Raw genomic sequence first — 8,255 nt, 5'->3', positions numbered from 1 at the left:
GAATGAAGGGAGGAACATAAAACGAGAGAGCCTGGTTGTTCCAGGAAGAGGCTCCCACCCCTCAGAGTCAGCCTTAGAGAAACTGGGGGCCTGAGGAGGCCCCTTAATGTCATTAAGTATTTATGTTAAGAGAAGTTTGATCAGCAGATACAAGAGCACTCTCACCAGTCCTTAGTTACTAACCAACTGTCTTGGAGTTGATTCGGACTCATATTTTTGTTGTTAGGTGCCACTGAGTCGCTATCAACTCATAGTTATCCTATGCACAACAGAACAAAACACTGCCCAGTGCTGGGCCAACCTCACAATTGTTGCCACGCTTGAGCCCATTGATGCTGCTACTTTGCCAATCCATCTCAACTGGGGTCTTCCTCTTTTTCCTTCTCCAGGGATTTGTCCCTCCTTATAATATGTCTGAAGTATGAGAGACAGAGTTTGGCCATCCTGGCCGCCAAGGAGCACTCTGGCTGTACTTCCTCTAACACAGATCTGTTTGTTCTTTGGCAGTCCACGGTACTTACAATATTCTCCAACACCATAACTCAAATGCATCAATTCTTCTACGGTCTTCCTTATTCACTGTCCAACTTTCACATGTATATGACATTATTGAAAATACCATGGCTTGAGTCAGGCACACCTTACTCTTCAAGCTGACATCTTTGCTCTTCAACACTTTAAAAAGGTCTTGTGCAGCAGATTTACCTAATGCGGTATACATTGTTTGATTTCTTGACTGCTGCTTCCATGAGTGTTGATGGTTGATCCAAGAAAAATGAAGTCTTTGACAACTTCAATCTTTTCACCATTGAAAAGTATGGTGAAAGAATACAACTCTGTCACATACCTGTCCTAATTTTAAACAATTCAGTGTTCCTGTGTTCTGTTCGAACAACTGCCTCTTGGCCTATATACAGATTCTTCATGAGCACAATTAAGTGTTCCAGAATACTCATACTTCACAATGTTGTCCATAGCTTGTCATGATCCACACAATTGAAAGCCTTTGCATAGTCAATAAAGCACAGGTAAATATCTTTCTAAGGTGCTCTGGTAGCGTAGTGGTTACCAATTGGGCTGTGAACCTCAAAGTCAGCAGTTCAAAACTGCCAGCTGTTCCACAGGAGAAAGATGAGGCTTTCTGCTCCTATAAAGATTTGCAGTCTCGGAAACCCTGCACAGGGTCCCTATGAGTCGGAACTAATTCCACGGCACATAACAACAACAACAAAATATCTTTCTGATATTTTCTGGTTTCAACCATGATCCATAGGACTTCAGCAATGATAACGCTCGTTCCACATCCTCTTCTGAATCCGACTTGAACCTGGAAGTTCTCTGTCAGATATATGGTTGCAGCTGTTTCTGTATTACTATTACGTTTAGTAAAGCTTTACTAGCGTGGGATATCAAAGACATTGTCTGATGATTTCCACCTTTCGTTGGGTCACCTCTATTTGGAATGGGCACAAATATGGATCTCTTCAAATCAGTTGGCTAGATAGTTGTCTTCCAAATTTCTTGGCATAGGTGAGTGAGTGCCTCCTGTGCTGCCTCACTTTCTTGAAAGATTTCAATTTGTATTCCATCAATTCCTGGTGCCTTGTTCTTTGCCAATGACTTCATTGCACCTTGGACTTCTTCCTTCAGTATCATTAGCTCTTGATCATATGCTGCCTCTTGAAATGGTTGAACAGTGCCCATTTCATTTTGGTACAGTGACTTTATGTATTCCTTCCATGTTCTTTCAATGCTTTCTGCATCATTTAGTAATTTGCCCAGAGAATCCTTCAATAACAAAAGTCAAGGCTTGATTTTTTTCTTCAGTTCCCTCAGCTTGAGAAATGCTGAGTGTGTTCTTACCTTTTGGTTTTCTGACTCCAGATCTTTGCACATTTCATTATAATATTTGACTTTGTCTTCTCTAGCTGACCTTTGAAATTTTCTGTTCAGCTCTTATACCTCCTCATTTCTTCCATTTGCTTTAGCATCTCTACATTGGAGAGCAACTTTCAGAGTCTCTTCTGACATCCATTTTGATCTTTTCCTTCTTTCTTTTCTTCTTAATGACTTTTTGCTTTCTTCCTGCATGATGTTCTTGATGTCATCCAACAACTCTTCTGGTCTCCAATCTTTAGTGTTCGATTTATCAAATCTGCTCTTCAGATGTTTCTAAATTCAGGTGGGATATATTCAAGGTCACACTTTGGCTCTTGTGGACTTGTTTACATTTTCTTTAGTTTCAGTTTGAATTTGCATATGTTGTTGTTAATGCCATCAAGTCTGTTCCATTTCATAACGACCCTGCATAGGGTTTCTGAAGAGTGGCTGTTGGGTTTGAAATGTGGTTCAAATGGACTCTGAAGTCCAGTACTTTATCCTACAGTACCAAACCTGGACTTCAGGGACCCTATGCTGTTGTTGTTGTTAAGTACCATTGAGTTAGTTCCAACTCATAGCCACTCTGTATAGGGTTTCTGAGGCGCAGCTGATGGGTTTTAACCACCAAACATGTGGTTCAAATTGACCTGTGGTCCAGTGCTTAATCCCGCAATGCCCTACCAGACTCCATAGACATAGTACAACTAGCCCACAGGCTTTCCAAGGCTGTCATATTACAGAAGCAGACTGTTTCTCCTTTCTCTTAGGTATCAGCTAGTGGGACTGAAGCACTGACCTTTCAGTTAGCAGCCAAGCACTCAACCACTGTGCCACCAGGGCTTCTTAATTGCTGCCCAATTTTGAGTGTGTTTAATTGTAAATTGTTATTGTTATCGAATCAGTTAGGACACTATAAATTCTGTACATTTTTATGGGAGCAGTAATCTTCATCTTTCCACCACGAGTGACTGGTGTGCTTAAACCACTGACGTTGCGGCTCATTGTACAGAGCCCCCCTGCTCCGCTTAATTTTAAATACATCTCTTGTAATCCAGGGGTAAGTATCTGGCAGTGGGAAAGTGGCTGTTATCTCCTGACTTTCTTAAAGTGGGGTCCTCAAAGTGGAGAGAACCTTTCCACTTGGCTCCTTTACTCAGTGGGGTAAAGAGTTGTTATCAAACACAGGGGAAAATAGGTTTCTACAGTTACAGACTGAGGTGGGACTTAATTAAACCTATTTTTTCCAGAGTAGTAGAGGGTGTGGTGGAAAACCCATGGGAGTGAGAGACTGGAAGTTCTGGTAGTCCTGGTCCAGTTGATCCATACTTTAAGACCACCCCTTGTCTAACCCTAGTTAACCCCATACTTTGAAAACAATTAGTAAATCCTTTTTGCAAAGGAAATCTTATAAAGAACTTCTATATATTGGCACTGGACTGGTAATTGTAAGGTAGACAGTTCAAACCCACCAGCTTCTCTTGGAAATCCTGTACAGGGTCACTATGAGTTGGAAGCAACTCAAAGGCACACAACACCAATCTATAAAGCAGATCAAAGCAGGGCTGCCATGGTTGAAGATGTTTGGGGAACATGACGCCCTGGAGGCCCACCTCCCTCTCTCTCTCTCCATGTCTTAGCGGGTACAGGTAGCTCTGAGTTACAAGCAAGGGATCCTGGGTGTCTTCAGAAAAGTTTGCAAACCATTGGATCAGAGAATGTCTAAGATCCCTTACAATTTTTAAATTCCAAGATTCAAAAGCTCTTCCTTCTGAAGTGCTCGTATTGATAAATTATAGTAGTGTGAGTTGTTGTTGTTATGTGCCGTGGAGGCGGTTCTGACTCATAGTGACTCTGTATAGGGTTTCCGAGGCTGTAAATCTTTATGGGAGCAGAAAGCCTCATTTTCCTCCCGCGGAACAGCTGGTAGTTTCGAACTGCTGACCCTGAGGTTAGCAGCCCGATTCGTAACCACTACGCTATCAGAGCTCCTTAGTAGTATGAGTTGTTGTTGTTGTTGTTAAGTGCCGTCGAGTCGGTTCCGACCCATAGCGACACTATACAGTTCTGAGGCTGTAAATGTTTACAGGAGCAGAAAGCCTCATCTTTCTCCCGCAGAGCAGCTAATAGTTTTGAACTGCTGTCCTTAAGGTTCGTAGCCCGACTCGTAACCACTATGCTACTAGAGCTCCTTAGTATGAGAGTAGGAGGGAAATACAGAGGAAGGCAGGGAGAAAGCCACCTTTATGAACTTGAGTCTCGCAGGGCAGGCATCCGAGGCTGGAAGAATGTCTCGGATGTTTCAGCCCTGTTCACCAAGCTGTGTCACTGTTTGTCTTGGCCTGTTTCGTCTGTGTGCTACATCAGCCGCGGCCGCATAAATGAATGTGCTTCATTTCCTCAGCAACAAATCTGGGCCCCTTACATCGCCTCCCCTGGTGAGCAGAGAGCAGTTCCAGTGTCACACAGTTGACAGGGACAGGCTGACAGTCAGACCAAATTAGGAAAAGGACCGACGGAGGATTCTGGTCCAACTGCCTCTCGACGCTATGCCAGCAAAATCAGTCAATGTATGTGTAATTCTGTATAGACTCGCATGGTATGTGCTCTGCCAGCAACGTAGGAAAAGGGATAATCAGCCGGGACGTGGTTCTTTAATAAGTGTAAAAATAAACATCATCAAATGCTGCAATACAATACCAGGGGCTGGAAGTGGTTAGTGTGGTGATTACAGCAAGGGCATCAGTATAGGATGTCATTTCTCGCAAAGAACCAAGAAAATGTCTAGCATTTGTTTTTATAAACAAAGTCATCACACACTGGAGTTACTTTTTATTTCAAACTTATAGCCATACTACCTTTATTTGGAACATGGGTGAAGGAGATTGAAATGGTGTATAAATCTGGAACAAGGCTCGGTATTGTATGTTAATCCTCAAAGCAGCAAAATGCAAGGTTCATTCTAAACAAATACAGGGTTTTTCAGCTCCAAAGCATTGTTAATCTTTTCATTAAAAGGCAATGTTGCTCATTCCAAATCCACCTCCCAAAGATCAGATCCAGATTTTCCAGCTAATGAAACAATAAAGTCATTTCTACAGAAACCATGAAAGAGATGTTAGACAATGATTGCAGACCAGGTCATAGGGACCAGCAGAGTTGAAGGGGACACAGACGCATGGGCTTTGTGAGGAAAATATTAGAAGCCAAAGTGATTACTAGCCTATGATTAAGAGACAACATGAATTAAAGATCTCTGGAGCCAAAGAGCCAACTGCTTTTGCTGCTGCACAGTAGGGCTTTGTGTGTGTGTGTATTTCTGTGTGTGAGTGTGTATGTTTCAATTCCTGGCATCAGTTTAAGAACCACAGTTGTGGTTTGTGACCGTGCCGCAGCATGCCAATCTAGGGTGTTGCTGTTTAGAGTAGTTAGTCTATTGGGAACAAAAGGTATTTGATCTTCTCTCTCCTCCTTAAGCTCATGCTACCTAAATGTAACTTTGGCTTGGCTTTGTGGTGAGAAACATGCTGAACAGTTGGAAATGTCGACCGAGCTTAAAATACACATGGGTGCCAGTTCATTGTTGGCGACCACACTTTCCCTTGAGGTAAAAATCTCACAGACAAGAATGAGTCTACATTTCCAGATGCATGTTTCCTTGGAATGAGGTCCCTAAGGGTGGAAGGTGGAGGGGCAGGGGGAGGATAAAGGAAAGGCCTGTGTTCTAAAAACTCACGTCCTGCTCTATTTCTGCATTTCTTCCTCTCTGCTGAGTATGTGAAACTTCGAGCGGTGGGGAAAGGAAAAGAACATTTCTACTCATAGAAAGGTGTGGGGTGACAAAGAGGGAGGAGGGAAGCACTTTGCCAATGTATATATATTTTTTGGTGCAAGCAAAGACTTTTTGACACGTTCTGAGCACCAGATATAGAAATCCCCTGACTTGATTTAAATTGCGCCAGGGCATTTTCACACATACTGATGAAAAATATTTTTTTAACCTTTTATCAAAACACCCTCTAGCATTTCCTGCACTGTTGGGACATAATCTCTGAGTGGAAGGAATATGGAATTGACTCAATTCACTTCACTAGGTCGCTAAAAGTGGATCCAGAACTGATGAGGATACGGAACAACAGTGACAGTGACCTCTGGGAGAAACAAATGATGCATGAATAAAATGTTTCATTGATTCAGCACTTTTAGGGCTTTATAGAATTTATAGGCTATTTGCCATTAATCATTATGCAATACTTCACCGTTTCTCTGAGGTAGGTTTGATTCAGTTGACATGAATAGGGAAAGTGTTGTCCTAGGTTCAATGGTAAGCCCATAGTAAGGAGTAAGTGGAAATCCTGCTTTTGTAAATCATACAATAATTTATGATAGACTATATGTCATAAACCTTGATAATATATAATGTGAGGGGACTTCAAAAAGTTTGTGGGAAATTCCATTATCTTTTAGTTTTACTTATTTTGAAGCCCCCTCGTGTATATAATAGTGCTGAGCTCAGACAATAAGATCTTGTCTACATCAAACCAAATCAAACTCATTTGTTACAGACTTGAATTGCTCTATGGGGCTTTCTTGATTGGAATCTTCACAGAGGCAGATATCCATGCTTCTCTTTCATGGTGGTTGGTGGTTATGTGCTGGGGAGTTGGTTCTAACCCATAGTAACCCTGTACAGGGTTTCTGAGGCTATAAATCTTTACGGGAGCAGAAAACCTCATCTTTCTCTCATGGAACAGCTGCTAGGTTCAAACTGCTGACCTTGAGATTAGCAGTCCAACTCATAACCACTACACTATAGTGGGCTCAAATTGCCAAAACTTTGGTTAATAATAATAATAACAAAACCCACAAACCCATGGCGATCTAGTTGATTCCAACTCATGGAGACCTTGTGTAGGGTTTCTGAGGCTTTGTCCTGGTGTGGTGTTGTAGGATAAGCACTGGACTGCAAGGTCAGTTTGAACTGAAAGGTTGGCAGTTAAAATCTACCAGCCATTCCTTGGAAACCCTATACAGGGTTGCTATGAGTCGAAACTGACTCAATGGCACTAACCAACAGCAACAAATCTTTATGGGAGCAGATATCTTTATCTTGTCCCAAGGAGCAGCAGGGGGGTGTGAGGTTAATTATCCATCATTTACCCACCTTGCCTATAACTATGGAGCATCAGATATGGAACCAAGTGGAATGATTTATGAACCAGTTTCCCATCAGACAAGCTTTCCTAGTAGTGGCACTATGGTCTATAAACATCTATCATATTCGGTACACAGAAAATTACTCTGCTTTCTCTAAAAATGCAGCTTCAAAAACCCCTCAATCCTTCTTCCTCCAACGAGAAAACTAGTTGTTTCTCTGTAGACATTTTGGCACCAATACTGATCGTACCCTTAAGGGGCAAAAATGATGCCTCTCATCAAACTGCAATGGAAATGAGATGGATCTGTGGTATTATTATACCAGTCGGGGTCCTGACAGAAAACAGATGGCACAGTCAATTTGGGTAATTGAGGAAAGTTTAATAAAGGGACTATTTACGAAGGTGCCTGCAGGTTGTAAGAAACCACATGAAACAGTACAGCATTCCAGGGTCATAAACAGCGGAGGCAAGCATGTCTGACTTGAATAGGTGAGGAGAAAGTGGGTACTGGAGTCGGAAGAGACACAACTGTGTGAAGAGAGTGAGTGATAGCAGATACAACCATCAGTGGAGGGGCATTGTGAACTCTTGAGTGATGCCAAGAGAGTCACCAAGGTTTGAAGTGGTGGAAATAAATTCTCTGACCTCATTCTTCTTCTTTCTCATTCTGCTTGTGTTCCTCAATGGTCAAAGCCAATAGGAAGTCAGTGGTAACCCTGGAACAAGGATGCAGTCCATGTTAGTGTACGTCCTGTGGTGGTTACTTTTATGTGTCGTCTTGGCAGGCTATGGTTCCCAGAAGTTTGACCAAACACTAAACTAGTTGTGGCCCCATAATACAATATAATCATTTTCCATAATCTAATGAAATGCAGTCAGTCAGTCAGTTGAAAGGGTAGATCTTTAGGGTAAGGCCTTCTTCACATGATAAACACATGTATCTTGGCAGAATTCACATACTTTTTTTGACTCTGAGCTGTCCCAATCACCTGACCAATAGATCTTGGAATCCACAATCTCATGAGCCATCTGGAGTCTCCAGCTTGTCATCTGGACTTAGACTTTCCAAATCCTACAACTGTGTGAACCAATCCTTTGAAGTAAATCAAATCAATCTCTCTCTGTAATTTATATATAGATAAAGGAGCTCTGGTAGCATAGTGGTTTCAAATCAGGCTGCTAACCTTAGGGTCAGCAGTTCGAAACTACCAGCTGTTC

This window comes from Chrysochloris asiatica, unplaced genomic scaffold (genome assembly GCF_000296735.1).
Source record: "Chrysochloris asiatica unplaced genomic scaffold, ChrAsi1.0 scaffold00065, whole genome shotgun sequence".
NCBI lineage: Eukaryota > Metazoa > Chordata > Mammalia > Afrosoricida > Chrysochloridae > Chrysochloris > Chrysochloris asiatica.
This window is presented reverse-complemented; position numbering follows the sequence as displayed.